Genomic DNA, 27,179 nt, shown 5'->3' with positions numbered 1-27,179 from the left:
AGCACAATTTCATATGCTTTGAAGGTGGAAATGGGTCCCTTTACTTCTTGGCCAATGTGCAGCTGCACAATTCCACCAATAACATGTCTGCCTCTGTCCACCCCTGAATGTAACCATAGGAAAGATGACACTACAGCTACAAAGGTGACCGTCTGATAGCCTAGCTCGACTACGCACCTCTCCTGAAGACTCTTCCAGCTTTTTGAGACTTGGGTGGAGGACATCATCTCTGAAAATAGGGTCCCACAGCTGCACCCTATCAGTTTGAGTAGCACTCTTAGATGAGTAAATAGCCTCAGAGAAGAAGAGGGTGCGCAACCCCTCACTATGTCACTGAGGATTTTAGCATTCTCCCGTGATTACTCCGGAGTGTTTCTTGTGGTGGGATGCAGGTCTGGACAGCTGTCGTCATCCTATTAGATAGATAAGAATTAATATATGTGTGTTTATGCCTCATTGGGAATCTGTCACCCCTCGAGACATATATAACCTATTAATATGGGCATACAGGTAATAGAAATGTTAAGCTTGTCCTACCTGAATGCCTCATATTAATGGTTTTGTTGGGCAGAAATGTTATATTCTGTCTTAATGCTAATGATCAGACCAATAACTCATCAAAAAGCACAATTTCATATGCTTTGAAGGTGGAAATGGGTCCCCTTACTTCTTGGCCAATGTGCAGTTGCACAATTCCACCAATAACATGTCTGCCTCTGTCCACCCCTGAATGTAACCATAGGAAAGATGACACTACAGCTACAAAGGTGACCGTCTGATAGCCTAGCTCGACTACCCACCTCTCCTGAAGACCCTTCCAGCTTTTTGAGACTTGGGTGGAGGACATCATCTCTGAAAATAGGGTCCCACAGCTGCACCCCATCAGTTTGAGTAGCACTCTTAGATGAGTAAATAGCCTCAGAGAAGAAGAGGGTGCGCAACCCCTCACTATGTCACTGAGGATTTTAGCATTCTCCCGTGATTACTCCGGAGTGTTTCTTGTGGTGGGATGCAGGTCTGGACAGCTGTCGTCATCCTATTAGATAGATAAGAATTAATATATGTGTGTTTATGCCCCATTGGGAATCTGTCACCCCTCGAGACATATATAACCTATTAATATGGGCATACAGGTAATAGAAATGTTAAGCTTGTCCTACCTGAATGCCTCATATTAATGGTTTTGTTGGGCAGAAATGTTATATTCTGTCTTTATGCTAATGATCAGACCAATAACTCATCAAAAAGCACAATTTCATATGCTTTGAAGGTGGAAATGGGTCCCCTTACTTTTTGGCCAATGTGCAGTTGCACAATTCCACCAATAACATGTCTGCCTCTGTCCACCCCTGAATGTAACCATAGGAAAGATGACACTACAGCTACAAAGGTGACCGTCTGATAGCCTAGCTCGACTACCCACCTCTCCTGAAGACCCTTCCAGCTTTTTGAGACTTGGGTGGAGGACATCATCTCTGAAAATAGGGTCCCACAGCTGCACCCTATCAGTTTGAGTAGCACTCTTAGATGAGTAAATAGCCTCAGAGAAGAAGAGGGTGCGCAACCCCTCACTATGTCACTGAGGATTTTAGCATTCTCCCGTGATTACTCCGGAGTGTTTCTTGTGGTGGGATGCAGGTCTGGACAGCTGTCGTCATCCTATTAGATAGATAAGAATTAATATATGTGTGTTTATGCCTCATTGGGAATCTGTCACCCCTCGAGACATATATAACCTATTAATATAGGCATACAGGTAATAGAAATGTTAAGCTTGTCCTACCTGAATGCCTCATATTAATGGTTTTGTTGGGCAGAAATGTTATATTCTGTCTTTATGCTAATGATCAGACCAATAACTCATCAAAAAGCACGATTTCATATGCTTTGAAGGTGGAAATGGGTCCCCTTACTTCTTGGCCATTGTGCAGTTGCACAATTCCACCAATAACATGTCTGCCTCTGTCCACCCCTGAATGTAACCATAGGAAAGATGACACTACAGCTACAAAGGTGACCGTCTGATAGCCTAGCTCGACTACCCACCTCTCCTGAAGACCCTTCCAGCTTTTTGAGACTTGGGTGGAGGACATCATCTCTGAAAATAGGGTCCCACAGCTGCACCCTATCAGTTTGAGTAGCACTCTTAGATGAGTAAATAGCCTCAGAGAAGAAGAGGGTGCGCAACCCCTCACTATGTCACTGAGGATTTTAGCATTCTCCCGTAATTACTCCGGAGTGTTTCTTGTGGTGGGATGCAGTTCTGGACAGCTGTCGTCATCCTATTAGATAGATAAGAATTAATATATGTGTGTTTATGCCCCATTGGGAATCTGTCACCCCTCGAGACATATATAACCTATTAATATGGGCATACAGGTAATAGAAATGTTAAGCTTGTCCTACCTGAATGCCTCATATTAATGGTTTTGTTGGGCAGAAATGTTATATTCTGTCTTTATGCTAATGATCAGACCAATAACTCATCAAAAAGCACAATTTCATATGCTTTGAAGGTGGAAATGGGTCCCCTTACTTCTTGGCCATTGTGCAGTTGCATAATTCCACCAATAACATGTCTGCCTCTGTCCACCCCTGAATGTAACCATAGGAAAGATGACACTACAGCTACAAAGGTGACCGTCTGATAGCCTAGCTCGACTACCCACCTCTACTGAAGACCCTTCCAGCTTTTTGAGACTTGGGTGGAGGACATCATCTCTGAAAATAGGGTCCCACAGCTGCACCCCATCAGTTTGAGTAGCACTCTTAGATGAGTAAATAGCCTCAGAGAAGAAGAGGGTGCGCAACCCCTCACTATGTCACTGAGGATTTTAGCATTCTCCCGTGATTACTCCGGAGTGTTTCTTGTGGTGGGATGCAGGTCTGGACAGCTGTCGTCATCCTATTAGATAGATAAGAATTAATATATGTGTGCTTATGCCTCATTGGGAATCTGTCACCCCTCGAGTCATATATAACCTATTAATATAGGCATACAGGTAATAGAAATGTTAAGCTTGTCCTACTTGTATGCCTCATATTAATGGTTTTGTTGTGGAGAAATGTTATATTCTGTCTTTATGCTAATGATCAGACCAATAACTCATCAAAAAGCACAATTTCATATGCTTTGAAGGTGGAAATGGGTCCCCTTACTTCTTGGCCAATGTGCAGTTGCACAATTCCACCAATAACATGTCTGCCTCTGTCCACCCCTGAATGTAACCATAGGAAAGATGACACTACAGCTACAAAGGTGACCGTCTGATAGCCTAGCTCGACTACGCACCTCTCCTGAAGACTCTTCCAGCTTTTTGAGACTTGGGTGGAGGACATCATCTCTGAAAATAGGGTCCCACAGCTGCACCCTATCAGTTTGAGTAGCACTCTTAGATGAGTAAATAGCCTCAGAGAAGAAGAGGGTGCGCAACCCCTCACTATGTCACTGAGGATTTTAGCATTCTCCCGTGATTACTCCGGAGTGTTTCTTGTGGTGGGATGCAGGTCTGGACAGCTGTCGTCATCCTATTAGATAGATAAGAATTAATATATGTGTGTTTATGCCTCATTGGGAATCTGTCACCCCTCGAGACATATATAACCTATTAATATGGGCATACAGGTAATAGAAATGTTAAGCTTGTCCTACCTGAATGCCTCATATTAATGGTTTTGTTGGGCAGAAATGTTATATTCTGTCTTTATGCTAATGATCAGACCAATAACTCATCAAAAAGCACAATTTCATATGCTTTGAAGGTGGAAATGGGTCCCCTTACTTCTTGGCCAATGTGCAGTTGCACAATTCCACCAATAACATGTCTGCCTCTGTCCACCCCTGAATGTAACCATAGGAAAGATGACACTACAGCTACAAAGGTGACCGTCTGATAGCCTAGCTCGACTACCCACCTCTCCTGAAGACCCTTCCAGCTTTTTGAGACTTGGGTGGAGGACATCATCTCTGAAAATAGGGTCCCACAGCTGCACCCCATCAGTTTGAGTAGCACTCTTAGATGAGTAAATAGCCTCAGAGAAGAAGAGGGTGCGCAACCCCTCACTATGTCACTGAGGATTTTAGCATTCTCCCGTGATTACTCCGGAGTGTTTCTTGTGGTGGGATGCAGGTCTGGACAGCTGTCGTCATCCTATTAGATAGATAAGAATTAATATATGTGTGTTTATGCCCCATTGGGAATCTGTCACCCCTCGAGACATATATAACCTATTAATATGGGCATACAGGTAATAGAAATGTTAAGCTTGTCCTACCTGAATGCCTCATATTAATGGTTTTGTTGGGCAGAAATGTTATATTCTGTCTTTATGCTAATGATCAGACCAATAACTCATCAAAAAGCACAATTTCATATGCTTTGAAGGTGGAAATGGGTCCCCTTACTTTTTGGCCAATGTGCAGTTGCACAATTCCACCAGTAACATGTCTGCCTCTGTCCACCCCTGAATGTAACCATAGGAAAGATGACACTACAGCTACAAAGGTGACCGTCTGATAGCCTAGCTCGACTACCCACCTCTCCTGAAGACCCTTCCAGCTTTTTGAGACTTGGGTGGAGGACATCATCTCTGAAAATAGGGTCCCACAGCTGCACCCTATCAGTTTGAGTAGCACTCTTAGATGAGTAAATAGCCTCAGAGAAGAAGAGGGTGCGCAACCCCTCACTATGTCACTGAGGATTTTAGCATTCTCCCGTGATTACTCCGGAGTGTTTCTTGTGGTGGGATGCAGGTCTGGACAGCTGTCGTCATCCTATTAGATAGATAAGAATTAATATATGTGTGTTTATGCCCCATTGGGAATCTGTCACCCCTCGAGACATATATAACCTATTAATATGGGCATACAGGTAATAGAAATGTTAAGCTTGTCCTACCTGAATGCCTCATATTAATGGTTTTGTTGGGCAGAAATGTTATATTCTGTCTTTATGCTAATGATCAGACCAATAACTCATCAAAAAGCACAATTTCATATGCTTTGAAGGTGGAAATGGGTCCCCTTACTTCTTGGCCATTGTGCAGTTGCATAATTCCACCAATAACATGTCTGCCTCTGTCCACCCCTGAATGTAACCATAGGAAAGATGACACTACAGCTACAAAGGTGACCGTCTGATAGCCTAGCTCGACTACCCACCTCTACTGAAGACCCTTCCAGCTTTTTGAGACTTGGGTGGAGGACATCATCTCTGAAAATAGGGTCCCACAGCTGCACCCCATCAGTTTGAGTAGCACTCTTAGATGAGTAAATAGCCTCAGAGAAGAAGAGGGTGCGCAACCCCTCACTATGTCACTGAGGATTTTAGCATTCTCCCGTGATTACTCCGGAGTGTTTCTTGTGGTGGGATGCAGGTCTGGACAGCTGTCGTCATCCTATTAGATAGATAAGAATTAATATATGTGTGTTTATGCCTCATTGGGAATCTGTCACCCCTCGAGTCATATATAACCTATTAATATAGGCATACAGGTAATAGAAATGTTAAGCTTGTCCTACTTGTATGCCTCATATTAATGGTTTTGTTGTGGAGAAATGTTATATTCTGTCTTTATGCTAATGATCAGACCAATAACTCATCAAAAAGCACAATTTCATATGCTTTGAAGGTGGAAATGGGTCCCCTTACTTCTTGGCCAATGTGCAGTTGCACAATTCCACCAATAACATGTCTGCCTCTGTCCACCCCTGAATGTAACCATAGGAAAGATGACACTACAGCTACAAAGGTGACCGTCTGATAGCCTAGCTAGACTACCCACCTCTCCTGAAGACCCTTCCAGCTTTTTGAGACTTGGGTGGAGGACATCATCTCTGAAAATAGGGTCCCACAGCTGCACCCCATCAGTTTGAGTAGCACTCTTAGATGAGTAAATAGCCTCAGAGAAGACGAGGGTGCGCAATTCCTCACTATGTCACTGAGGATTTTAGCATTCTCCCGTGATTACTCCAGAGTGTTTCTTGTGGTGGGATGCAGGTCTGGACAGCTGTCGTCATCCTATTAGATAGATAAGAATTGATATATGTGTGTTTATGCCCCATTGGGAATCTGTCACCCCTCGAGACATATATAACCTATTAATATGGGCATACAGGTAATAGAAATGTTAAGCTTGTCCTACCTGAATGCCTCATATTAATGGTTTTGTTGGGCAGAAATGTTATATTCTGTCTTTATGCTAATGATCAGACCAATAACTCATCAAAAAGCACAATTTCATATGCTTTGAAGGTGGAAATGGGTCCCCTTACTTTTTGGCCAATGTGCAGTTGCACAATTCCACCAATAACATGTCTGCCTCTGTCCACCCCTGAATGTAACCATAGGAAAGATGACACTACAGCTACAAAGGTGACCGTCTGATAGCCTAGCTCGACTACCCACCTCTCCTGAAGACCCTTCCAGCTTTTTGAGACTTGGGTGGAGGACATCATCTCTGAAAATAGGGTCCCACAGCTGCACCCCATCAGTTTGAGTAGCACTCTTAGATGAGTAAATAGCCTCAGAGAAGAAGAGGGTGCGCAACCCCTCACTATGTCACTGAGGATTTTAGCATTCTCCCGTGATTACTCCGGAGTGTTTCTTGTGGTGGGATGCAGGTCTGGACAGCTGTCGTCATCCTATTAGATAGATAAGAATTAATATATGTGTGCTTATGCCTCATTGGGAATCTGTCACCCCTCGAGTCATATATAACCTATTAATATAGGCATACAGGTAATAGAAATGTTAAGCTTGTCCTACTTGTATGCCTCATATTAATGGTTTTGTTGTGGAGCAATGTTATATTCTGTCTTTATGCTAATGATCAGACCAATAACTCAACATAAAGCACAATTTCATATGCTTTGAAGGTGGAAATGGGTCCCTTAACTTCTTGGCCAATGTGCAGCTGCACAATTCCACCAATAACATGTCTGCCTCTGTCCACCCCTGAATGTAACCATAGGAAAGATGACACTACAGCTACAAAGGTGACTGTCTGATAGCCTAGCTCGACTACCCACCTCTCCTGAAGACCCTTCCAGCTTTTTGAGACTTGGGTGGAGGACATCATCTCTGAAAATAGGGTCCCACAGCTGCACCCTATCAGTTTGAGTAGCACTCTTAGATGAGTAAATAGCCTCAGAGAAGAAGAGGGTGCGCAACCCCTCACTATGTCACTGAGGATTTTAGCATTCTCCCGTGATTACTCCGGAGTGTTTCTTGTGGTGGGATGCAGGTCTGGACAGCTGTCGTCATCCTATTAGATAGATAAGAATTAATATATGTGTGTTTATGCCTCATTGGGAATCTGTCACCCCTCGAGACATATATAACCTATTAATATGGGCATACAGGTAATAGAAATGTTAAGCTTGTCCTACCTGAATGCCTCATATTAATGGTTTTGTTGGGCAGAAATGTTATATTCTGTCTTTATGCTAATGATCAGACCAATAACTCATCAAAAAGCACAATTTCATATGCTTTGAAGGTGGAAATGGGTCCCCTTACTTCTTGGCCAATGTGCAGTTGCACAATTCCACCAATAACATGTCTGCCTCTGTCCACCCCTGAATGTAACCATAGGAAAGATGACACTACAGCTACAAAGGTGACCGTCTGATAGCCTACCTCGACTACCCACCTCTCCTGAAGATCCTTCCAGCTTTTTGAGACTTGGGTGGAGGACATCATCTCTGAAAATAGGGTCCCACAGCTGCACCCTATCAGTTTGAGTAGCACTCTTAGATGAGTAAATAGCCTCAGAGAAGAAGAGGGTGCGCAACCCCTCACTATGTCACTGAGGATTTTAGCATTCTCCCGTGATTACTCCGGAGTGTTTCTTGTGGTGGGATGCAGGTCTGGACAGCTGTCGTCATCCTATTAGATAGATAAGAATTAATATATGTGTGTTTATGCCCCATTGGGAATCTGTCACCCCTCGAGACATATATAACCTAATAATATGGGCATACGGTTAATAGAAATGTTAAGCTTGTCCTACCTGAATGCCTCATATTAATGGTTTTGTTGGGCAAAAATGTTATATTCTGTCTTTATGCTAATGATCAGATCAATAACTCATCAAAAAGCACAATTTCATATGCTTTGAAGGTGGAAATGGGTCCCCTTACTTCTTGGCCAATGTGCAGTTGCACAATTCCACCAATAACATGTCTGCCTCTGTCCACCCCTGAATGTAACCATAGGAAAGATGACACTACAGCTACAAAGGTGACCGTCTGATAGCCTAGCTCGACTACCCACCTCTCCTGAAGACCCTTCCAGCTTTTTGAGACTTGGGTGGAGGACATCATCTCTGAAAATAGGGTCCCACAGCTGCACCCCATCAGTTTGAGTAGCACTCTTAGATGAGTAAATAGCCTCAGAGAAGAAGAGGGTGCGCAACCCCTCACTATGTCACTGAGGATTTTAGCATTCTCCCGTGATTACTCCGGAGTGTTTCTTGTGGTGGGATGCAGGTCTGGACAGCTGTCGTCATCCTATTAGATAGATAAGAATTAATATATGTGTGTTTATGCCTCATTGGGAATCTGTCACCCCTCGAGACATATATAACCTATTATTATAGGCATACAGGTAATAGAAATGTTAAGCTTGTCCTACTTGTATGCCTCATATTAATGGTTTTGTTGTGGAGAAATGTTATATTCTGTCTTTATGCTAATGATCAGACCAATAACTCAACATAAAGCACAATTTCATATGCTTTGAAGGTGGAAATGGGTCCCTTTACTTCTTGGCCAATGTGCAGCTGCACAATTCCACCAATAACATGTCTGCCTCTGTCCACCCCTGAATGTAACCATAGGAAAGATGACACTACAGCTACAAAGGAGACTGTCTGATAGCCTAGCTCGACTACCCACCTCTGCTGAAGACCCTTCCAGCTTTTTGAGACTTGGGTGGAGGACATCATCTCTGAAAATAGGGCCCCACAGCTGCACGCTATCAGTTTGAGTAGCACTCTTAGATGAGTAAATAGCCTCAGAGAAGAAGAGGGTGCGCAACCCCTCACTATGTCACTGAGGATTTTAGCATTCTCCCGTGATTACTCCGGAGTGTTTCTTGTGGTGGGATGCAGGTCTGGACAGCTGTCGTCATCCTATTAGATAGATAAGAATTAATATATGTGTGTTTATGCCTCATTGGGAATCTGTCACCCCTCGAGACATATATAACCTATTAATATGGGCATACAGGTAATAGAAATGTTAAGCTTGTCCTACCTGAATGCCTCATATTAATGGTTTTGTTGGGCAGAAATGTTATATTCTGTCTTTATGCTAATGATCAGACCAATAACTCATCAAAAAGCACAATTTCATATGCTTTGAAGGTGGAAATGGGTCCCCTTACTTCTTGGCCAATGTGCAGTTGCACAATTCCACCAATAACATGTCTGCCTCTGTCCACCCCTGAATGTAACCATAGGAAAGATGACACTACAGCTACAAAGGTGACCGTCTGATAGCCTACCTCGACTACCCACCTCTCCTGAAGATCCTTCCAGCTTTTTGAGACTTGGGTGGAGGACATCATCTCTGAAAATAGGGTCCCACAGCTGCACCCTATCAGTTTGAGTAGCACTCTTAGATGAGTAAATAGCCTCAGAGAAGAAGAGGGTGCGCAACCCCTCACTATGTCACTGAGGATTTTAGCATTCTCCCGTGATTACTCCGGAGTGTTTCTTGTGGTGGGATGCAGGTCTGGACAGCTGTCGTCATCCTATTAGATAGATAAGAATTAATATATGTGTGTTTATGCCCCATTGGGAATCTGTCACCCCTCGAGACATATATAACCTAATAATATGGGCATACGGTTAATAGAAATGTTAAGCTTGTCCTACCTGAATGCCTCATATTAATGGTTTTGTTGGGCAAAAATGTTATATTCTGTCTTTATGCTAATGATCAGATCAATAACTCATCAAAAAGCACAATTTCATATGCTTTGAAGGTGGAAATGGGTCCCCTTACTTCTTGGCCAATGTGCAGTTGCACAATTCCACCAATAACATGTCTGCCTCTGTCCACCCCTGAATGTAACCATAGGAAAGATGACACTACAGCTACAAAGGTGACCGTCTGATAGCCTAGCTCGACTACCCACCTCTCCTGAAGACCCTTCCAGCTTTTTGAGACTTGGGTGGAGGACATCATCTCTGAAAATAGGGTCCCACAGCTGCACCCCATCAGTTTGAGTAGCACTCTTAGATGAGTAAATAGCCTCAGAGAAGAAGAGGGTGCGCAACCCCTCACTATGTCACTGAGGATTTTAGCATTCTCCCGTGATTACTCCGGAGTGTTTCTTGTGGTGGGATGCAGGTCTGGACAGCTGTCGTCATCCTATTAGATAGATAAGAATTAATATATGTGTGTTTATGCCTCATTGGGAATCTGTCACCCCTCGAGACATATATAACCTATTATTATAGGCATACAGGTAATAGAAATGTTAAGCTTGTCCTACTTGTATGCCTCATATTAATGGTTTTGTTGTGGAGAAATGTTATATTCTGTCTTTATGCTAATGATCAGACCAATAACTCAACATAAAGCACAATTTCATATGCTTTGAAGGTGGAAATGGGTCCCTTTACTTCTTGGCCAATGTGCAGCTGCACAATTCCACCAATAACATGTCTGCCTCTGTCCACCCCTGAATGTAACCATAGGAAAGATGACACTACAGCTACAAAGGAGACTGTCTGATAGCCTAGCTCGACTACCCACCTCTGCTGAAGACCCTTCCAGCTTTTTGAGACTTGGGTGGAGGACATCATCTCTGAAAATAGGGCCCCACAGCTGCACGCTATCAGTTTGAGTAGCACTCTTAGATGAGTAAATAGCCTCAGAGAAGAAGAGGGTGCGCAACCCCTCACTATGTCACTGAGGATTTTAGCATTCTCCCGTGATTACTCCGGAGTGTTTCTTGTGGTGGGATGCAGGTCTGGACAGCTGTCGTCATCCTATTAGATAGATAAGAATTAATATATGTGTGTTTATGCCCCATTGGGAATCTGTCACCCCTCGAGACATATATAACCTATTAATATGGGCATACAGGTAATAGAAATGTTAAGCTTGTCCTACCTGAATGCCTCATATTAATGGTTTTGTTGGGCAGAAATGTTATATTCTGTCTTTATGCTAGTGATCAGACCAATAACTCATCAAAAAGCACAATTTCATATGCTTTGAAGGTGGAAATGGGTCCCCTTACTTCTTGGCCAATGTGCAGTTGCACAATTCCACCAATAACATGTCTGCCTCTGTCCACCCCTGAATGTAACCATAGGAAAGATGACACTGCAGCTACAAAGGTGACCGTCTGATAGCCTAGCTCGACTACCCACCTCTCCTGAAGACCCTTCCAGCTTTTTGAGACTTGGGTGGAGGACATCATCTCTGAAAATAGGGTCCCACAGCTGCACCCCATCAGTTTGAGTAGCACTCTTAGATGAGTAAATAGCCTCAGAGAAGAAGAGGGTGCGCAACCCCTCACTATGTCACTGAGGATTTTAGCATTCTCCCGTGATTACTCCGGAGTGTTTCTTGTGGTGGGATGCAGGTCTGGACAGCTGTCGTCATCCTATTAGATAGATAAGAATTAATATATGTGTGTTTATGCCTCATTGGGAATCTGTCACCCCTCGAGACATATATAACCTATTAATATAGGCATACAGGTAATAGAAATGTTAAGCTTGTCCTACTTGTATGCCTCATATTAATGGTTTTGTTGTGGATAAATGTTATATTCTGTCTTTATGCTAATGATCAGACCAATAACTCAACATAAAGCACAATTTAATATGCTTTGAAGGTGGAAATGGGTCCCTTTACTTCATGGCCAATGTGCAGCTGCACAATTCCACCAATAACATGTCTGCCTCTGTCCACCCCTGAATGTAACCATAGGAAAGATGACACTACAACTACAAAGGTGACCGTCTGATAGCCTAGCTCGACTACCTACCTCTCCTGAAGACCCTTCCAGCTTTTTGAGACTTGGGTGGAGGACATCATCTCTGAAAATAGGGTCCCACAGCTGCACCCTATCAGTTTGAGTAGCACTCTTAGTTGAGTAAATAGCCTCAGAGAAGATGAGGGTGCGCAACCCCTCACTATGTCACTGAGGATTTTAGCATTCTCCCGTGATTACTCCGGAGTGTTTCTTGTGGTGGGATGCAGGTCTGGACAGCTGTCGTCATCCTATTAGATAGATAAGAATTAATATATGTGTGTTTATGCCCCTTTGGGAATCTGTCACCCCTCGAGACATATATAGCCTATTAATATGGGCATACAGGTAATAGAAATGTTAAGCTTGTCCTACCTGAATGCCTCATATTAATGGTTTTGTTGGGCAGAAATGTTATATTCTGTCTTTATGCTAATGATCAGACCAATAACTCATCAAAAAGCACAATTTCATGTGCTTTGAAGGTGGAAATGGGTCCCCTTACTTCTTGGCCAATGTGCAGTTGCACAATTCCACCAATAACATGTCTGCCTCTGTCCACCCCTGAATGTAACCATAGGAAAGATGACACTACAGCTACAAAGGTGACCGTCTGATAGCCTAGCTCGACTACCCACCTCTCCTGAAGACCCTTCCAGCTTCTTGAGACTTGGGTGGAGGACATCATCTCTGAAAATAGGGTCCCACAGCTGCACCCCATCAGTTTGAGTAGCACTCTTAGATGAGTAAATAGCCTCAGAGAAGAAGAGGGTGCGCAACCCCTCACTATGTCACTGAGGATTTTAGCATTCTCCCGTGATTACTCCGGAGTGTTTCTTGTGTTGGGATGCAGGTCTGGACACCTGTCGTCATCCTATTAGATAGATAAGAATTAATATATGTGTGTTTATGCCTCATTGGGAATCTGTCACCCCTCGAGACATATATAACCTACTAATATAGGCATAAAGGTAATAGAAATGTTAAGCTTGTCCTACTTGTATGCCTCATATTAATGGTTTTGTGTGGAGAAATGTTATATTCTGTCTTTATGCTAATGATCAGACCAATAACTCAACATAAAGCACAATTTCATATGCTTTGAAGGTGGAAATGGGTCCTTTTACTTCTTGGCCAATGTGCAGCTGCACAATTCCACCAATAACATGTCTGCCTCTGTCCACCCCTCAATGTAACCATAGGAAAGATGACACTACAGCTACAAAGGTGACCGTCTGATAGCCTAGCTCGACTACCCACCTCTCCTGAAGACCCTTCCAGCTTTTTGAGACTTGGGTGGAGGACATCATCTCTGAAAATAGGGTCCCACAGCTGCACCCTATCAGTTTGAGTAGCACTCTTAGATGAGTAAATAGCCTCAGAGAAGAAGAGGGTGCGCAACCCCTCACTATGTCACTGAGGATTTTAGCATTCTCCCGTGATTACTCCGGAGTGTTTCTTGTGGTGGGATGCAGGTCTGGACAGCTGTCGTCATCCTATTAGATAGATAAGAATTAATATATGTGTGTTTATGCCTCATTGGGAATCTGTCACCCCTCGAGACATATATAACCTATTAATATGGGCATACAGGTAATAGAAATGTTAAGCTTGTCCTACCTGAATGCCTCATATTAATGGTTTTGTTGGGCAGAAATGTTATATTCTGTCTTTATGCTAATGATCAGACCAATAACTCATCAAAAAGCACAATTTCATATGCTTTGAAGGTGGAAATGGGTCCCCTTACTTCTTGGCCAATGTGCAGTTGCACAATTCCACCAATAACATGTCTGCCTCTGTCCACCCCTGAATGTAACCATAGGAAAGATGACACTACAGCTACAAAGGTGACCGTCTGATAGCCTACCTCGACTACCCACCTCTCCTGAAGATCCTTCCAGCTTTTTGAGACTTGGGTGGAGGACATCATCTCTGAAAATAGGGTCCCACAGCTGCACCCTATCAGTTTGAGTAGCACTCTTAGATGAGTAAATAGCCTCAGAGAAGAAGAGGGTGCGCAACCCCTCACTATGTCACTGAGGATTTTAGCATTCTCCCGTGATTACTCCGGAGTGTTTCTTGTGGTGGGATGCAGGTCTGGACAGCTGTCGTCATCCTATTAGATAGATAAGAATTAATATATGTGTGTTTATGCCCCATTGGGAATCTGTCACCCCTCGAGACATATATAACCTAATAATATGGGCATACGGTTAATAGAAATGTTAAGCTTGTCCTACCTGAATGCCTCATATTAATGGTTTTGTTGGGCAAAAATGTTATATTCTGTCTTTATGCTAATGATCAGATCAATAACTCATCAAAAAGCACAATTTCATATGCTTTGAAGGTGGAAATGGGTCCCCTTACTTCTTGGCCAATGTGCAGTTGCACAATTCCACCAATAACATGTCTGCCTCTGTCCACCCCTGAATGTAACCATAAGAAAGATGACACTACAGCTACAATGGTGACCGTCTGATAGCCTAGCTCGACTACCCACCGCTCCTGAAGACCCTTCCAGCTTTTTGAGACTTGGGTGGAGGACATCATCTCTGAAAATAGGGTCTCACAGCTGCACCCCATCAGTTTGAGTAGCACTATTAGATGAGTAAATAGCCTCAGAGAAGAAGAGTGTGCGCAACCCCTCACTACGTCACTGAGGATTTTAGCATTCTCCCGTGATTACTCCGGAGTGTTTCTTGTGGTGGGATGAAGGTCTGGACAGCTGTCGTCATCCTATTAGATAGATAAGAATTAATATATGTGTGTTTATGCCCCATTGGGAATCTGTCACCCCTCGAGACATATATAACCTATTAATATGGGCATACAGGTAATAGAAATGTTAAGCTTGTCCTACCTGAATGCCTCATATTAATGGTTTTGTTGGGCAGAAATGTTATATTCTGTCTTTATGCTAGTGATCAGACCAATAACTCATCAAAAAGCACAATTTCATATGCTTTGAAGGTGGAAATGGGTCCCCTTACTTCTTGGCCAATGTGCAGTTGCACAATTCCACCAATAACATGTCTGCCTCTGTCCACCCCTGAATGTAACCATAGGAAAGATGACACTACAGCTACAAAGGTGACCGTCTGATAGCCTAGCTCGACTACCCACCTCTCCTGAAGACCCTTCCAGCTTTTTGAGACTTGGGTGGAGGACATCATCTCTGAAAATAGGGTCCCACAGCTGCACCCCATCAGTTTGAGTAGCACTCTTAGATGAGTAAATAGCCTCAGAGAAGAAGAGGGTGCGCAACCCCTCACTATGTCACTGAGGATTTTAGCATTCTCCCGTGATTACTCCGGAGTGTTTCTTGTGGTGGGATGCAGGTCTGGACAGCTGTCGTCATCCTATTAGATAGATAAGAATTAATATATGTGTGTTTATGCCTCATTGGGAATCTGTCACCCCTCGAGACATATATAACCTATTAATATAGGCATACAGGTAATAGAAATGTTAAGCTTGTCCTACTTGTATGCCTCATATTAATGGTTTTGTTGTGGAGAAATGTTATATTCTGTCTTTATGCTAATGATCAGACCAATAACTCAACATAAAGCACAATTTCATATGCTTTGAAGGTGGAAATGGGTCCCTTTACTTCTTGGCCAATGTGCAGCTGCACAATTCCACCAATAACATGTCTGCCTCTGTCCACCCCTGAATGTAACCATAGGAAAGATGACACTACAGCTACAAAGGAGACTGTCTGATAGCCTAGCTCGACTACCCACCTCTGCTGAAGACCCTTCCAGCTTTTTGAGACTTGGGTGGAGGACATCATCTCTGAAAATAGGGCCCCACAGCTGCACGCTATCAGTTTGAGTAGCACTCTTAGATGAGTAAATAGCCTCAGAGAAGAAGAGGGTGCGCAACCCCTCACTATGTCACTGAGGATTTTAGCATTCTCCCGTGATTACTCCGGAGTGTTTCTTGTGGTGGGATGCAGGTCTGGACAGCTGTCGTCATCCTATTAGATAGATAAGAATTAATATATGTGTGTTTATGCCCCATTGGGAATCTGTCACCCCTCGAGACATATATAACCTATTAATATGGGCATACAGGTAATAGAAATGTTAAGCTTGTCCTACCTGAATGCCTCATATTAATGGTTTTGTTGGGCAGAAATGTTATATTCTGTCTTTATGCTAGTGATCAGACCAATAACTCATCAAAAAGCACAATTTCATATGCTTTGAAGGTGGAAATGGGTCCCCTTACTTCTTGGCCAATGTGCAGTTGCACAATTCCACCAATAACATGTCTGCCTCTGTCCACCCCTGAATGTAACCATAGGAAAGATGACACTGCAGCTACAAAGGTGACCGTCTGATAGCCTAGCTCGACTACCCACCTCTCCTGAAGACCCTTCCAGCTTTTTGAGACTTGGGTGGAGGACATCATCTCTGAAAATAGGGTCCCACAGCTGCACCCCATCAGTTTGAGTAGCACTCTTAGATGAGTAAATAGCCTCAGAGAAGAAGAGGGTGCGCAACCCCTCACTATGTCACTGAGGATTTTAGCATTCTCCCGTGATTACTCCGGAGTGTTTCTTGTGGTGGGATGCAGGTCTGGACAGCTGTCGTCATCCTATTAGATAGATAAGAATTAATATATGTGTGTTTATGCCTCATTGGGAATCTGTCACCCCTCGAGACATATATAACCTATTAATATAGGCATACAGGTAATAGAAATGTTAAGCTTGTCCTACTTGTATGCCTCATATTAATGGTTTTGTTGTGGATAAATGTTATATTCTGTCTTTATGCTAATGATCAGACCAATAACTCAACATAAAGCACAATTTCATATGCTTTGAAGGTGGAAATGGGTCCCTTTACTTCATGGCCAATGTGCAGCTGCACAATTCCACCAATAACATGTCTGCCTCTGTCCACCCCTGAATGTAACCATAGGAAAGATGACACTACAACTACAAAGGTGACCGTCTGATAGCCTAGCTCGACTACCTACCTCTCCTGAAGACCCTTCCAGCTTTTTGAGACTTGGGTGGAGGACATCATCTCTGAAAATAGGGTCCCACAGCTGCACCCTATCAGTTTGAGTAGCACTCTTAGTTGAGTAAATAGCCTCAGAGAAGATGAGGGTGCGCAACCCCTCACTATGTCACTGAGGATTTTAGCATTCTCCCGTGATTACTCCGGAGTGTTTCTTGTGGTGGGATGCAGGTCTGGACAGCTGTCGTCATCCTATTAGATAGATAAGAATTAATATATGTGTGTTTATGCCCCTTTGGGAATCTGTCACCCCTCGAGACATATATAGCCTATTAATATGGGCATACAGGTAATAGAAATGTTAAGCTTGTCCTACCTGAATGCCTCATATTAATGGTTTTGTTGGGCAGAAATGTTATATTCTGTCTTTATGCTAATGATCAGACCAATAACTCATCAAAAAGCACAATTTCATGTGCTTTGAAGGTGGAAATGGGTCCCCTTACTTCTTGGCCAATGTGCAGTTGCACAATTCCACCAATAACATGTCTGCCTCTGTCCACCCCTGAATGTAACCATAGGAAAGATGACACTACAGCTACAAAGGTGACCGTCTGATAGCCTAGCTCGACTACCCACCTCTCCTGAAGACCCTTCCAGCTTCTTGAGACTTGGGTGGAGGACATCATCTCTGAAAATAGGGTCCCACAGCTGCACCCCATCAGTTTGAGTAGCACTCTTAGATGAGTAAATAGCCTCAGAGAAGAAGAGGGTGCGCAACCCCTCACTATGTCACTGAGGATTTTAGCATTCTCCCGTGATTACTCCGGAGTGTTTCTTGTGTTGGGATGCAGGTCTGGACACCTGTCGTCATCCTATTAGATAGATAAGAATTAATATATGTGTGTTTATGCCTCATTGGGAATCTGTCACCCCTCGAGACATATATAACCTACTAATATAGGCATAAAGGTAATAGAAATGTTAAGCTTGTCCTACTTGTATGCCTCATATTAATGGTTTTGTGTGGAGAAATGTTATATTCTGTCTTTATGCTAATGATCAGACCAATAACTCAACATAAAGCACAATTTCATATGCTTTGAAGGTGGAAATGGGTCCTTTTACTTCTTGGCCAATGTGCAGCTGCACAATTCCACCAATAACATGTCTGCCTCTGTCCACCCCTCAATGTAACCATAGGAAAGATGACACTACAGCTACAAAGGTGACCGTCTGATAGCCTAGCTCGACTACCCACCTCTCCTGAAGACCCTTCCAGCTTTTTGAGACTTGGGTGGAGGACATCATTTCTGAAAATAGGGTCCCACAACTGCACCCCATCAGTTTGAGTAGCACTCTTAGATGAGTAAATAGCCTCAGAGAAGAAGAGGGTGCGCAACCCTTCACTATGTCACTGAGGATTTTATCATTCTCCCGTGATTACTCCGGAGTGTTTCTTGTGGTGGGATGCAGGTCTGGACAGCTGTCGTCATCCTATTAGATAGATAAGAATTAATATATGTGTGTTTATGCCTCATTGGGAATCTGTCACCCCTCGAGACATATATAACCTATTAATATAGGCATTCAGGTAAAAGAAATGTTAAGCTTGTCCTACTTGTATGCCTCATATTAATGGTTTTGTTGTGGAGAAATGTTATATTCTGTCTTTATGCTAATGATCAGACCAATAACTCAACATAAAGCACAATTTCATATGCTTTGAAGGTGGAAATTGGTCCCTTTACTTCTTGGCCAATGTGCAGCTGCACAATTCCACCAATAACATGTCTGCCTCTGTCCACCCCTGAATGTAACCATAGGAAAGATGACACTACAGCTACAAAGGTGACCGTCTGATAGCCTAGCTCGACTACCCACCTCTCCTGAAGACCCTTCCAGCTTTTTGAGACTTGGGTGGAGGACATCATCTCTGAAAATAGGGTCCCACAGCTGCACCCTATCAGTTTGAGTAGCACTCTTAGATGAGTAAATAGCCTCAGAGAAGAAGAGGGTGCGCAACCCCTCACTATGTCACTGAGGATTTTAGCATTCTCCCGTGATTACTCCGGAGTGTTTCTTGTGGTGGGATGCAGGTCTGGACAGCTGTCGTCATCCTATTAGATAGATAAGAATTAATATATGTGTGTTTATGCCTCATTGGGAATCTGTCACCCCTCGAGACATATATAACCTATTAATATAGGCATACAGGTAATAGAAATGTTAAGCTTGTCCTACTTGTATGCCTCATATTAATGGTTTTGTTGTGGAGAAATGTTATATTCTGTCTTTATGCTAATGATCAGACCAATAACTCAACATAAAGCACAATTTCATATGCTTTGAAGGTGGAAATGGGTCCCTTTACTTCTTGGCCAATGTGCAGCTGCACAATTCCACCAATAACATGTCTGCCTCTGTCCACCCCTGAATGTAACCATAGGAAAGATGACACTACAGCTACAAAGGAGACTGTCTGATAGCCTAGCTCGACTACCCACCTCTGCTGAAGACCCTTCCAGCTTTTTGAGACTTGGGTGGAGGACATCATCTCTGAAAATAGGGCCCCACAGCTGCACGCTATCAGTTTGAGTAGCACTCTTAGATGAGTAAATAGCCTCAGAGAAGAAGAGGGTGCGCAACCCCTCACTATGTCACTGAGGATTTTAGCATTCTCCCGTGATTACTCCGGAGTGTTTCTTGTGGTGGGATGCAGGTCTGGACAGCTGTCGTCATCCTATTAGATAGATAAGAATTAATATATGTGTTTTTATGCCCCATTGGGAATCTGTCACCCCTCGAGACATATATAACCTATTAATATGGGCATACAGGTAATAGAAATGTTAAGCTTGTCCTACCTGAATGCCTCATATTAATGGTTTTGTTGGGCAGAAATGTTATATTCTGTCTTTATGCTAGTGATCAGACCAATAACTCATCAAAAAGCACAATTTCATATGCTTTGAAGGTGGAAATGGGTCCCCTTACTTCTTGGCCAATGTGCAGTTGCACAATTCCACCAATAACATGTCTGCCTCTGTCCACCCCTGAATGTAACCATAGGAAAGATGACACTGCAGCTACAAAGGTGACCGTCTGATAGCCTAGCTCGACTACCCACCTCTCCTGAAGACCCTTCCAGCTTTTTGAGACTTGGGTGGAGGACATCATCTCTGAAAATAGGGTCCCACAGCTGCACCCCATCAGTTTGAGTAGCACTCTTAGATGAGTAAATAGCCTCAGAGAAGAAGAGGGTGCGCAACCCCTCACTATGTCACTGAGGATTTTAGCATTCTCCCGTGATTACTCCGGAGTGTTTCTTGTGGTGGGATGCAGGTCTGGACAGCTGTCGTCATCCTATTAGATAGATAAGAATTAATATATGTGTGTTTATGCCTCATTGGGAATCTGTCACCCCTCGAGACATATATAACCTATTAATATAGGCATACAGGTAATAGAAATGTTAAGCTTGTCCTACTTGTATGCCTCATATTAATGGTTTTGTTGTGGAGAAATGTTATATTCTGTCTTTATGCTAATGATCAGACCAATAACTCAACATAAAGCACAATTTCATATGCTTTGAAGGTGGAAATGGGTCCCTTTACTTCATGGCCAATGTGCAGCTGCACAATTCCACCAATAACATGTCTGCCTCTGTCCACCCCTGAATGTAACCATAGGAAAGATGACACTACAACTACAAAGGTGACCGTCTGATAGCCTAGCTCGACTACCTACCTCTCCTGAAGACCCTTCCAGCTTTTTGAGACTTGGGTGGAGGACATCATCTCTGAAAATAGGGTCCCACAGCTGCACCCTATCAGTTTGAGTAGCACTCTTAGTTGAGTAAATAGCCTCAGAGAAGATGAGGGTGCGCAACCCCTCACTATGTCACTGAGGATTTTAGCATTCTCCCGTGATTACTCCGGAGTGTTTCTTGTGGTGGGATGCAGGTCTGGACAGCTGTCGTCATCCTATTAGATAGATAAGAATTAATATATGTGTGTTTATGCCCCTTTGGGAATCTGTCACCCCTCGAGACATATATAGCCTATTAATATGGGCATACAGGTAATAGAAATGTTAAGCTTGTCCTACCTGAATGCCTCATATTAATGGTTTTGTTGGGCAGAAATGTTATATTCTGTCTTTATGCTAATGATCAGACCAATAACTCATCAAAAAGCACAATTTCATGTGCTTTGAAGGTGGAAATGGGTCCCCTTACTTCTTGGCCAATGTGCAGTTGCACAATTCCACCAATAACATGTCTGCCTCTGTCCACCCCTGAATGTAACCATAGGAAAGATGACACTACAGCTACAAAGGTGACCGTCTGATAGCCTAGCTCGACTACCCACCTCTCCTGAAGACCCTTCCAGCTTCTTGAGACTTGGGTGGAGGACATCATCTCTGAAAATAGGGTCCCACAGCTGCACCCCATCAGTTTGAGTAGCACTCTTAGATGAGTAAATAGCCTCAGAGAAGAAGAGGGTGCGCAACCCCTCACTATGTCACTGAGGATTTTAGCATTCTCCCGTGATTACTCCGGAGTGTTTCTTGTGTTGGGATGCAGGTCTGGACACCTGTCGTCATCCTATTAGATAGATAAGAATTAATATATGTGTGTTTATGCCTCATTGGGAATCTGTCACCCCTCGAGACATATATAACCTACTAATATAGGCATAAAGGTAATAGAAATGTTAAGCTTGTCCTACTTGTATGCCTCATATTAATGGTTTTGTGTGGAGAAATGTTATATTCTGTCTTTATGCTAATGATCAGACCAATAACTCAACATAAAGCACAATTTCATATGCTTTGAAGGTGGAAATGGGTCCTTTTACTTCTTGGCCAATGTGCAGCTGCACAATTCCACCAATAACATGTCTGCCTCTGTCCACCCCTCAATGTAACCATAGGAAAGATGACACTACAGCTACAAAGGTGACCGTCTGATAGCCTAGCTCGACTACCCACCTCTCCTGAAGACCCTTCCAGCTTTTTGAGACTTGGGTGGAGGACATCATCTCTGAAAATAGGGTCCCACGGCTGCACCCCATCAGCTTGAGTAGCACTCTTAGATGAGTAAATAGCCTCAGAGAAGAAGAGGGTGCGCAACCCCTCACTATGTCACTGAGGATTTTAGCATTCTCCCGTGATTACTCCGGAGTGTTTCTTGTGGTGGGATGCAGGTCTGGACAGCTGTCGTCATCCTATTAGATAGATAAGAATTAATATATGTGTGTTTATGCCTCATTGGGAATCTGTCACCCCTCGAGACATATATAACCTATTAATATAGGCATTCAGGTAATAGAAATGTTAAGCTTGTCCCACTTGTATGCCTCATATTAATGGTTTTGTTGTGGAGAAATGTTATATTCTGTCTTTATGCTAATGATCAGACCAATAACTCAACATAAAGCACAATTTCATATGCTTTGAAGGTGGAAATGGGTCCCTTTACTTCTTGGCCAATGTGCAGCTGCACAATTCCACCAATAACATGTCTGCCTCTGTCCACCCCTGAATGTAACCATAGGAAAGATGACACTACAGCTACAAAGGTGACCATCTGATAGCCTAGCTCGACTACCCACCTCTCCTGAAGACCCTTCCAGCTTTTTGAGACTTGGGTGGAGGACATCATCTCTGAAAATAGGGTCCCACAGCTGCACCCCATCAGTTTGAGTAGCACTCTTAGATGAGTAAATAGCCTCAGAGAAGAAGAGGGTGCGCAACCCCTCACTATGTCACTGAGGATTTTAGCATTCTCCCGTGATTACTCCGGAGTGTTTCTTGTGGTGGGATGCAGGTCTGGACAGCTGTCGTCATCCTATTAGATAGATAAGAATTAATATATGTGTGTTTATGCCCCATTGGGAATCTGTCACCCCTCGAGACATATATAACCTATTAATATGGGCATACAGGTAATAGAAATGTTAAGCTTGTCCTACCTGAATGCCTCATATTAATGGTTTTGTTGGGCAGAAATGTTATATTCTGTCTTTATGCTAATGATCAGACCAATAACTCATCAAAAAGCACAATTTCATATGCTTTGAAGGTGGAAATGGGTCCCCTTACTTTTTGGCCAATGTGCAGTTGCACAATTCCACCAATAACATGTCTGCCTCTGTCCACCCCTGAATGTAACCATAGGAAAGATGACACTACAGCTACAAAGGTGACCGTCTGATAGCCTAGCTCGACTACCCACCTCTCCTGAAGACCCTTCCAGCTTTTTGAGACTTGGGTGGAGGACATCATCTCTGAAAATAGGGTCCCACAGCTGCACCCCATCAGTTTGAGTAGCACTCTTAGATGAGTAAATAGCCTCAGAGAAGAAGAGGGTGCGCAACCCCTCACTATGTCACTGAGGATTTTAGCATTCTCCCGTGATTACTCCGGAGTGTTTCTTGTGTTGGGATGCAGGACTGGACAGCTGTCGTCATCCTATTAGATAGATAAGAATTAATATATGTGTGTTTATGCCTCATTGGGAATCTGTCACCCCTCGAGACATATATAACCTACTAATATAGGCATAAAGGTAATAGAAATGTTAAGCTTATCCTACTTGTATGCCTCATATTAATGGTTTTGTTGTGGAGAAATGTTATATTCTGTCTTTATGCTAATGATCAGACCAATAACTCAACATAAAGCACAATTTCATATGCTTTGAAGGTGGAAATGGGTCCCTTTACTTCTTGGCCAATGTGCAGCTGCACAATTCCACCAATAACATGTCTGCCTCTGTCCACCCCTGAATGTAACCATAGGAAAGATGACACTACAGCTACAAAGGTGACCGTCTGATAGCCTAGCTCGACTACCCATCTCTCCTGAAGACCCTTCCAGCTTTTTGAGACTTGGGTGGAGGACATCATCTCTGAAAATAGGGTCCCACAGCTGCATCCTATCAGTTTGAGTAGCACTCTTAGATGAGTAAATAGCCTCAGAGAAGAAGAGGGTGCGCAACCCCTCACTATGTCACTGAGGATTTTAGCATTCTCCCGTGATTACTCCGGAGTGTTTCTTGTGGTGGGATGCAGGTCTGGACAGCTGTCGTCATCCTATTAGATAGATAAGAATTAATATATGTGTGTTTATGCCTCATTAGGAATCTGTCACCCCTCGAGACATATTTAACCTATTGATATGGGCATACAGGTAATAGAAATGTTAAGCTTGTCCTACCTGAATGCCTCATATTAATGGTTTTGTTGGGCAGAAATGTTATATTCTGTCTTTATGCTAATGATCAGACCAATAACTCATCAAAAAGCACAATTTCATATGCTTTGAAGGTGGAAATGGGTCCCCTTACTTCTTGGCCAATGTGCAGTTGCACAATTCCACCAATAACATGTCTGCCTCTGTCCACCCCTGAATGTAACCATAAGAAAGATGACACTACAGCTACAAAGGTGACCGTCTGATAGCCTAGCTCGACTACCCACCTCTCCTGAAGACCCTTCCAGCTTTTTGAGACTTGGGTGGAGGACATCATCTCTGAAAATAGGGTCCCACAGCTGCACCCCATCAGTTTGAGTAGCACTATTAGATGAGTAAATAGTCTCAGAGAAGAAGAGTGTGCGCAACCCCTCACTACGTCACTGAGGATTTTAGCATTCTCCCGTGATTTCTCCGGAGTGTTTCTTGTGGTGGGATGCAGGTCTGGACAGCTGTCGTCATCCTATTAGATAGATAAGAATTAATATATGTGTGTTTATGCCTCATTGGGAATCTGTCACCCCTCGAGACATATATAACCTATTAATATAGGCATACAGGTAATAGAAATGTTAAGCTTGTCCTACTTGTATGCCTCATATTAATGGTTTTGTTGTGGAGAAATGTTATATTCTGTCTTTATGCTAATGATCAGACCAATAACTCATCAAAAAGCACAATTTCATATGCTTTGAAGGTGGAAATGGGTCCCCTTACTTCTTGGCCAATGTGCAGTTGCACAATTCCACCAATAATATGTCTGCCTCTGTCCACCCCTGAATGTAACCATAGGAAAGATGACACTACATCTACAAAGGTGAAAGTCTGATAGCCTAACTCGACTACCCACCTCTCCTGAAGACCCTTCCAGCTTTTTGAGACTTGGGTGGAGGACATCATCTCTGAAAATAGGGTCCCACAGCTGCACCCCATCAGTTTGAGTAGCACTCTTAGATGAGTAAATAGCCTCAGAGAAGAAGAGGGTGCGCAACCCCTCACTATGTCACTGAGGATTTTAGCATTCTCCCGTGATTACTCCGGAGTGTTTCTTGTGGTGGGATGCAGGTCTGGACAGCTGTCGTCATCCTATTAGATAGATAAGAATTAATATATGTGTGTTTATGCCCCATTGGGAATCTGTCACCCCTCTAGACATATATAACCTATTAATATGGGCATACAGGTAATAGAAATGTTAAGCTTGTCGTACCTGAATGCCTCATATTAATGGTTTTGTTGAGCAGAAATGTTATATTCTGTCTTTATGCTAATGATCAGACCAATAACTCATCAAAAAGCACAATTTCATATGCTTTGAAGGTGGAAATGGGTCCCCTTACTTCTTGGCCAATGTGCAGTTGCACAATTCCACCAATAACATGTCTGCCTCTGTCCACCCCTGAATGTAACCATAAGAAAGATGACACTACAGCTACAAAGGTGACCGTCTGATAGCCTAGCTCGACTACCCACCTCTCCTGAAGACCCGTCCAGCTTTTTGAGACTTGGGTGGAGGACATCATCTCTGAAAATAGGGTCCCACAGCTGCACCCCATCAGTTTGAGTAGCACTCTTAGATGAGTAAATAGCCTCAGAGAAGAAGAGTGTGCGCAACCCCTCACTACGTCACTGAGGATTTTAGCATTCTCCCGTGATTACTCCGGAGTGTTTCTTGTGGTGGGATGCAGGTCTGGACAGCTGTCGTCATCCTATTAGATAGATAAGAATTAATATATGTGTGTTTATGCCTCATTGGGAATCTGTCACCCCTCGAGACATATATAACCTATTAATATAGGCATACAGGTAATAGAAATGTTAAGCTTGTCCTACTTGTATGCCTCATATTAATGGTTTTGTTGTGGAGAAATGTTATATTCTGTCTTTATGCTAATGATCAGACCAATAACTCAACATAATGCACAATTTCATATGCTTTGAAGGTGGAAATGGGTCCCTTTACTTCTTGGCCAATGTGCAGCTGCACAATTCCACCAATAACATGTCTGCCTCTATCCACCCCTGAATGTAAGCATAGGAAAGATGACACTACAGCTACAAAGGTGACCGTCTGATAGCCGAGCTCGACTACCCACCTCTCCTGAAGACCCTTCCAGCTTTTTGAGACTTGGGTAGAGGACATCATCTCTGAAAATAGGGTCCCACAGCTGCACCCCATCAGTTTGAGTAGCACTCTTAGATGAGTAAATAGCCTCAGAGAAGAAGAGGGTGTGCAACCCCTCACTATGTCACTGAGGATTTTAGCATTCTCCCGTGATTACTCCGGAGTGTTTCTTGTGGTGGGATGCAGGTCTGGACAGCTGTCATCATCCTATTAGATAGATAAGAATTAATATATGTGTGTTTATGCCCCATTGGGAATCTGTCACCCCTCGAGACATATATAACCTATTAATATGGGCATACAGGTAATAGAAATGTTAAGCTTGTCCTACCTGAATGCCTCATATTAATGGTTTTGTTGGGCAGAAATGTTATATTCTGTCTTTATGCTAGTGATCTGACCAATAACTCATCAAAAAGCACAATTTCATATGCTTTGAAGGTGGAAATGGGTCCCCTTACTTCTTGGCCAATGTGCAGTTGCACAATTCCACCAATAACATGTCTGCCTCTGTCCACCCCTGAATGTAACCATAGGAAAGATGACACTACAGCTACAAAGGTGACCGTCTGATAGCCTAGCTCGACTACCCACCTCTCCTGAAAACCCTTCCAGCTTTTTGAGACTTGGGTGGAGGACATCATCTCTGAAAATAGGGTCCCACAGCTGCACCCCATCAGTTTGAGTAGCACTCTTAGATGAGTAAATAGCCTCAGAGAAGAAGAGGGTGCGCAACCCCTCACTATGTCACTGAGGATTTTAGCATTCTCCCGTGATTACTCCGGAGTGTTTCTTGTGGTGGGATGCAGG

Source organism: Ranitomeya imitator, chromosome 1, assembly GCF_032444005.1.
Source record: "Ranitomeya imitator isolate aRanImi1 chromosome 1, aRanImi1.pri, whole genome shotgun sequence".
NCBI lineage: Eukaryota > Metazoa > Chordata > Amphibia > Anura > Dendrobatidae > Ranitomeya > Ranitomeya imitator.
The sequence above is the reverse complement of the archived record's forward strand: the minus strand, read 5'-3'. Positions refer to the sequence as shown.